Source organism: Hesperophylax consimilis, chromosome 20 (assembly GCF_061612785.1).
Source record: "Hesperophylax consimilis isolate HC1 chromosome 20, BYU_Hcon_1.0, whole genome shotgun sequence".
Taxonomy (NCBI): Eukaryota; Metazoa; Arthropoda; class Insecta; order Trichoptera; family Limnephilidae; genus Hesperophylax; species Hesperophylax consimilis.
This window is the reverse complement of record NC_142855.1, coordinates 23,012,432-23,021,084: the sequence shown is the minus strand read 5'-3', so window position 1 is coordinate 23,021,084 and position 8,653 is coordinate 23,012,432. Positions and strand designations below refer to the sequence as shown.

Genomic DNA, 8,653 nt, shown 5'->3' with positions numbered 1-8,653 from the left:
CCTCTCAATGCTGCCAGTACACGTTTAGTTTAGTATAAAAAAAGTCACTATACGCGTCTGTCTGTTTGTACGCTTAGTTATTCTAAACTATGCAACGAATTTTAATAGGGTTTTTACTATCATTTAGAGAATTTCTTCCGTAAGGTTTACGTATATAATACATGGATATTATTTATTTATTTATTAATTAATTAACGGACTTCGTCCAATATATAACAAAGCGACACGAGATTTAGGACAATGTACAATGCAAGAGTAAAGGATAGTATATAAAAGCAGAGACAAACAGGGAAAACATAAGAAAATACAAATGAAATAGAAGTGTCAAGTCAAGTCAAAACCTTGCTAAAACTAAAGTGATAAAAAATATCCTCAATTGCATAGTGAGCTACAAAAAACATTCTGACTTATACCAAAAAAATCAAGGTCTTGACGAGAGTTGACCATTCTACATATTCTGGACGATGGTGAATTATAAGCATAATTAGTCGAGTGCTGATTGAGGAAGAGCAGTTCTTTATTTCTGGGTCAACGAGAAGGTATATTGAATGAGATGAGTTCTAGTAATGTGGGTTAGTCAATTAAATTGTTGATAATTTTAACCCTAGATAACTAATTGCTCGTCGAGGCGACGACGCGCTACTCGGCGAAATTCTAAATCACCTACTTACATAATTTGAGTAAACAGTGCAGCACGTGACACGATTGCGGCCACACGCATACTAGGACGTGCCATTTGACCATCTCGTCGTCCACTGGACGAAACTTTAGTTATAACAACAATTTTATTGTTAAGGTACGTACATTCATATGTTCTTATATTTATTGTTAATGTTGGCGAATCTTCTACAATAGAAGCTCCGGTTCCATCTACGTCAGACGTGCCTAAAATTAGCTACCTGTGTCCATCCAAGACCTGGAGGATGACCAAACACCGTTGCACCAGATGTAGAAAGGCTATTTGTGGTCCACATAATGTTGACATGGTGTGGTCACTGTGTAGACTGATATTAATTTGTTCATTATAAACCTTACTTTTGTGCCATGCTTATGTAACAAGTTCCTATCTTAATTAAATGATTTATTTCTAGTGTTTTATTGCCTAGTCCACTCGAAGTGTAGTTACAATGAAACAATGAAAACAGTTTAGTTATCTAGGGTTAAAGAAATAAATGAGATCAGATTTTTTCCGACGGTCTTCTAAAGTAGAAAGGTTTAGAATTTGTTCAATTTCATAATACGAGTAATTGCCTCTTTCTAATCCTAGCAATCCCTTTTAGGAACCGATGTTGAACGGACTCAATATGACGAATATGGAATTATAATATTAAGGCGATCAATAACAACCCTTATGTAGATGGCGATAAAGTTTAAATTCCCGCTTAACACCATCCGCCTGTTTTGATTTAGGCAAAAAAAAAACATGGCCAAAAATTGCCTTTTATTTTATTTTGTGGATGTTCAGGCATAAATATTTAATTTTTTTTCGATCATTTTATAAATAACTTAATTTTCCACATTATACAATAAAATCATAACCAAAAATGGGTTCGTAAGTAGGAGATTTTGAACTTTAAGGAAGTTTTCATAGGCCTTATACAGGGTTTCAATTAAGAGGTGTTATTTTGATATTCAACCGTAAAAGATTTATGGTTTCGTTGCTTGTGTGGCACGTAGCGCCGTCTTGTTGAAAGTAAACGTTGTCCATATCAATACCATCCAATTCCGGCCATAAAAAATCATTAATTATCTCTCGATAGCGCAATCCATTCACCGTAACTGTTGCTCCAGCCTCATTTTCCAAAAAGTAAGGTCCAATGACTCCACCGGACCATAAACCGCGCCAAACAGTCACACTTTGAGGATAGAGAGGCTTTTCAACATTAACTCTTGGGTTTTCCGAGCCCCAGATGCGACAATTTTGCTTGTTGACGAAGCCACCGAGGTGGAAATGGGCCTCATCACTCAAGATGATTTGCATTTGATTCAGTCAAGTGAATTTTAATAATTTCAATGCGTTGTTGAAGCGTGTATCGTTCCATTTTTAATAATGGCGTAGTTTCTACTTGTCAAATGTGAAAAAATGACGGCTTCAAAAGTAACATCTACCGAAATAGCGGGCTATTCAAAATAACTCCTCTTATTGGAAAATTCTGTACATTATTTTTTTCTGGGCTTATAAAAAGACTTATCTAAAAAATACTCGATTATTTCAAAGGCCAAGATGTATTCTACTCGCAGTATTTAATTAAAGCATCTGAAACATTTCTAAGCAACCAAATTTTCAAACCAAAAACACATGATTTTAAATTACTACGTAGTGCATCGCCTTGACATTGTAAAAACGTTGTATACTCGTATAAACGTTGTTATGCGATGTTAACACTTGAACATAATTAATTACTTAGCCAATTTTCTATAACCGGTTTCAGATTATTTCTCATACAATTCACAAGAGAATTGAAGCGCATTTTAATCACAGTTTAAATTCTTTTAATAATATAGTATAATTACATATTTATCCTGTTCCACTTTCCAGTATATTTCCCTTGCAATACAATAAAGTAAGAAATCAATTGAGTGTCAATCAAACCGGAATGAAAAATGCAGATATAAAATTTTCCTTTGAATTAATTTCTGGCGCCAAGACTTATATTTATTTATTTATTATTTATTAGGTACAATATTTTTTACATTTTAAGTTTTCCAGTAATGTAGGCCTCACTGGGTGGCTTGCCCGTGCTGAGGCCTTCATTTTATAATATGAAAATATAATCTACATAATACATTTAAAGAGAAAATAATACATTTAAAATTAAAAATACATAATAATATATTTGAAATTAAAAAATAATACATTGAAAATAATCTTGTGTGTTTGTGAGTGATGTGTGTTTATATTGGTTTTGTGTGTTACGTGTAGGTTTTGTTTTTATTTTATGCTATGAAATTTTGGTAATATTGCCTTTTTTGTTCTTTAATCCATTTTGTAATTTTGTGTGTGAATTTATTTTTATTTTCCTCAATTTTAATTTCAAGTTTTACACTGTTGAAAGCATAGACATATGAATATTAGTAGACCTGCCCTAAGTGATTAAAAGCGTATTATTCCCCACTCCCCATACCGGTTCCATTGGAGCCGGCTGGGCTCGCGTATGGCTTCCCGTGAATCTTGAGAATGTGACGTCATCATTCTTGTTCCAACTAGCGTCGAGCTATGGTCGAGCCATTTTATGAAATAACACGGCAAAATAGTGGCTTGTGATATGAAAACTTGTAAAAATATATGTGAAAAGGAGAATAAACCCAATTGTCGTATTACATTCCATATGTAAGCATCATGTTAAGCTTATTCACGTCGTATAATATGAATCAGTTGTAGAAACATATACTATCACATCGAGCCAACATTGGTCCAATGTAGCGATTCTCAAGTGTGCGCATCGTTGTTACTGGGAAGTAAATTATGAACACTTATAAAAGTGTCTTAACTAAATACGTAAACAAAATATTCGACTCTGAAAATAGAAGAATTTTTTTTTGCGCAAATTTGTTCATAACGTGGCGAGTAATTTGCGCTCCCATGTAAAAATATCTATTCACTCAAAAGCAGATTTTACTTTTAAGAACTAAATGGCGATATTATAATGCGAGATGCCTATATACTGTCAGATTGATTTATTGACGAATCACAGTCAGCTTTACCCCCTTCGTTCTTCAACAGTTGATTTTACCCCTCACCTTTAATTTCTAGTCTATATATTCATATGTCTGTGGTTGAAAGCTTTTATAGCATGGTATTGGTAGTGTCTTTGTCCAAAGCTTGAATTTACTGTCGGAGTTTTTATGTTTTCTTTGTACGCTTGTCTAACTGGTCTGTTAGTGTTATTTTGTGTGTTATGTTGAAATTTATTTTTTTTGTCAAAAATGTAGTTTAGTAGTGTTTTAACGTATAATTGGCGTATATCTAGAATATATATTATTTGTATTTACTGTGGCTTAGCATTGCTGTGGCTCAGTCTATCTGTGCAGATAGAGAAACAATAGTGCGTGTTACTTTTTGATGTCGCCGTTTTAAAAAAAAAAAAACATTTTTGTCCAATAGATGGCGCTGTTTTTCAAAAAAAGCATTTTTTTACTTGTCACAGGTAACATCTATATAATACAGGTATATAAAAACACACGCGTATTCGAATGCAATATTGTGTCAAAATTTGAAAGCAATCGGCGAAGAACTTTCGGAGATTTAAGGTTTTGAACAAACGAATATTTAAATAGATAATAATTGCTTCGCCAGTACTAATGTCTTCCTCGGGCATCCCCGACTTCTCATATCATTCAGAGCACTATCAAAACACTCCTGGCACTAATAAGAACATAATTTGTAATTTTCAGCGATATCGGTCGACTGCTTTTCGAGTTTTGCGAGCGCAAACATGCGAAGATAGAATTTTTATTTTTTTTGTATTTGTAATATTCTTTAATATTAATAATTGCAATATGTTGAGATCAAATGTAGAAAAATTTTGGAGAATTCAAAATTAAAAAAAACCCATTTTTAAAATCTCTCACGATTATAACAAGAGATATTACATTATAAATTATAACATCTTATGTAGTTTGGTCTAGTACGAATACGTTTTATAAATTTACAATATGAATATATAAATACATATTTAACATATATTCAACATGTTTTTAATACATTTTTAGTACCTACGTGTTTTATAGAGATTTAGAATTTATTTTCGTTACCATTGAAGATACAGGGTTTTCCAATAAGAGGTGTTATTTTGGATAGCCCGCTATTTCGGTAGATGTTACTTTTGAAGCTGTCATTTTTTTGACATTTGTGAAGTAGAAACTACGCCATTAATAAAAATGGAACGATACACGCTTCAACAACGCATTGAAATTATTAAAATTCACTTGAGTGAATCAAATGCAAATCATCTTGAGGGATGAGGCCCATTTCCACCTCGGTGGCTTCGTCAACAAGCAAAATTGTCGCATCTGGGGCTCGGAAAACCCAAGAGTTATTGTTGAAAACCCTCTCTATTCTCAAGGTGTGACTGTTTAGTGCGGTTTATGGTCCGGCGGAGTCATTGGACCTTACTTTTTAGAAAATGAGGCTGGAGCAACAGTTACGGTGAATGGATTGCGCTATCGAGAGATTGTTAATGATTTTTTATGGCCGGAATTGGATGGTATTGATCTGGACAACGTTTACTTTCAATAAGACGGGGCTACGTGCCACACAAGCAACGAAACCATTGATCTTTTACGATTGAATATCAAAATAACACCTCTTATTGGAAAGTCCTGCATTTACCTTAATATTTATTATCACCTTCCTCTTATTCCCTCTTGGTTACAACATTCCAACCTTTCTCTTATCCATCTCCTATCCTTTCCCATTTCCTAAAGACTCACAAATTACCCAAAATTGGGATGCAGTAGTCCCCTGATGCAGTTGGGACTCTAGTGCAATACCTAACTCATAATATTTGTTGTTGTTTTTACAATGACTCCACATCGGAGGCCCTGAGGAAATTAATTTCCCTCAGAGCCACGTTATCTTTGGGGATGCTGTTGTGAGGAGTTAAAGAAGTGAAGATGGGTCAACTCAAGAACGAGTCATAGAAACGATACGTTCTCATTGTGACAAATGTCAGTAGTGTACAAGCGTTTTGCGTGTTTCCCGACTATGCGCCGATGCTGGAAGGATTAATGACTCTAGTTCCTCGGAGCATCTTCCATTGAAATACCGGTAGAACAAGGGCAGCATTCCCACCTGACACCTGTACCATAAAGATTGCAATCCGTTTGTTAAGACAGGCGAATCTGTCAAACAGAGCGCCAGATTATGCACAGTCAAGAATTTTTCTAGTACAGATCCAATATATATTTGCAATAATTTAGTATTAGTAGTCATGTTCTATTCCTACAGTGTGCCTTACCCAATACAGATCTAATATTATAACACTAAATACACTGTTTAGACAAAACATAGAATAACAATAACAGCAGGACAGGACAAAACAAGAACATTAAAACTAAAACAGGATGCATTTTGTGCTCAGAAATGACAATCTTCTGAGCAGACATTTTAAAAAGGTACAATAAGGAGACAACCGAAACCAAACAATTACGGGAAGTTTTAGAATGTGGCTTATTATAAAATATTGAAAAGAAATTAAGATTTGTGAATGGTAAAATTTTTTAAATAATTTTGTTTTTAAAGCCCGTTTAAATTCAGTCAAATTCTGTAGATTAGTAAGAGCTGAGGGAAGTCTATTCCAAATGAGCGGGCCTGTTAAACTAAAAGAGCGATCATAGTAAATGGCTTGATTTAATTTATTTATTTATTTAACGCCCAGAAGGCTTTAACATGGTTGGAAGTATAATTTTAATTTGACAGATACTTTGAAACATAAAAAATAAGAATAAAATTACATTTGATAAAAGCTATGCAACAAGTCATACAAACACAAGAAACAAAAACAGAAAATTACAGCTATTTGTAGGTTTACATGATGTGTTTAGGAGTATTGTTGAAATAAATGTTTTAAATGATCCACAAAACTTGCCAAGTTGGTATTGAATATGTCAACATCACCCAAGTAATGATTTCCCATGGTGTGAAGTCGTTGTATCGGAGAGTGGGCAATGTAGTTACGCTTATGTGTGCTGCTGTAGAATATTTTTTTTGTCGTGTTGTTACTGTGGGTGTATGTATGTTTATAAGTTGCAGGAGTTCACTATTTCACCTAGAAAGTTCGATTAGACGATTACTAACATCTAGATCTGCTGACCTTAGAGTAAGCTGTTTTGTCGGACACATAGTTCAGATTTAACAATCACTCAGCATCCCAAAAAGATGACCTTTGGGGTGGTTAATGTGAAAACAATTGATTTGTTATTGACTTTGAAATATCGATCCATTTTTCAATGCTTTTAATGTTGATTGTTCTTATATTTCGATTATGTGATTTGTTTTCGCTGAACTGTTGACCGCAGACACAATCCGGCCAATGGGATGCTGAGACCTTTGTAGACCTCTGTATCTAATAAGAAATAGCTAAACTTGAAAAAAAATACACAATGTTTTCATTTGAAATACATTTGCGAAAAAACGTAAACAATAACTTCAATGTTTCGTTAGATTTTGGTGAAATAACAGAGTTTTTGGTGATGCAACGATTAAAATTGGATTACCGATTAATCGCGATCGACGATTGCAAGTAAGATTCAATTAATATATTTCTTAAACACTTTTAATAGATTTTGTGTTCCTGCACCTACGTTTGTCGCATGTATAATGAAAAAATGCGAAAATGTTATGATTTTTATTAACACGTGTTCCGACATCGTGGAAATTCATTGGTGTTTTGCTAAGTGGTCGAGGTGTAATGCTCTCGACTAGCAAACCGAAGGTCGCGGATTTAAATCCGTCGTGCGCAAGTAAATTTTATTTAATTAATTTGTGTTATCTAGTATACTTGCGGCACATTCAAGAGTGGAAGATACTCTCAGTAACGCTCTGGTATAACCAAATGGCTTTAATAGTGTTTGGTGACCAGATCTGAATATCCAGGTACTTCCCCACTTTCCTCTTCCCCATCTCCTTCCCTTCCACACTACCATTTAGCCTAACAACATACTCCAGGTGCAGATGCGATAATCCCACTGGGGACTTTTTTGCCTTATTCACATTTAAAAAATAAATCAAGAAACTTGTTAATTTATTCGTTAAGGGCCTGCAGTCCCGTTTTTAACCGAATAACGAATAATTTGAATAAATAAATTAGCAATATTTAATATCAGTAAGTTTTCTCGTATTATTTGGTCTCCCATTTAAGAAATTCATAATTAAAAGATCGAATAATATATTACAACGAAAATTAACCAGTGTAATCGCCTGATTTCTGCATCACTTTGGAACCTACCATAATAACCGGAGTTTGCACTTTAAACAAAGCTCTGACATCCAAACGTAAAATTTCTGATCTGTTGCTGCTGCATAAAATTATACATGCGTTAGACGATATATCAAACTTTTTATCTTAAATTAACGTCAACAAACCATTAACAAACCGTCAAGAAAACTAAACAAGAAGGGTGATAAACATTACCACACAGATATAGGAAATTTCTCCCCTGTATCGCGAAAATTAGGATAATATGACACTATAAACTGCTCTAACAATGAAAAAGACATTTTTAATGACAAATTTAAACACTTTTAATACCATTTTAGTGACATCGGATGGCTTTGAAGCAGAAAATAAACGGTTACCTATTGGGGTAAGAATAACCTAGTCGAATTGATAACCTAGGTTTGTCACGGAGGACTTGTCAACAAACTGCCTTTTTAAGGACTTCTTGAGAGACAGGTCGATTAGGATGGTTGCTGATGGTTTCACCTCTTCCTCAAATTTAATAAATGCTGGCGTCCCACAAGGATCGTTTCTGGTTCCGACTTTGTTTTTGTTGCTCATCAATGACTTTTGTTGTATGCATCAATTCATTGTTATGCTGATGACAGTACAGTCCATGTTACTATGCATTAAAACATCTTTGGTCATCATCCTGTTTAAAATATGTACGAAAAGGCGAATGAGTTATATATAAATAGAGTCTACATTCCTTG

At 34.1% G+C, this 8,653-nt stretch overlaps 1 protein-coding gene across 1 annotated transcript in view; it reads left to right on the top strand.

The window, feature by feature from the left end:
• Positions 1–7,174: 7,174 nt before the first annotated feature.
• The window catches only part of Gbs-70E (Glycogen binding subunit 70E), a 42,387-nt gene continuing 40,908 nt past the window's right edge, over positions 7,175–8,653 (top strand). Inside the window, exon 1 of the mRNA XM_089643675.1 lies at positions 7,175–7,244. The gene's annotated coding sequence lies outside the window, so the exon portion shown is untranslated. The remainder of the gene's footprint in view (positions 7,245–8,653) is intronic.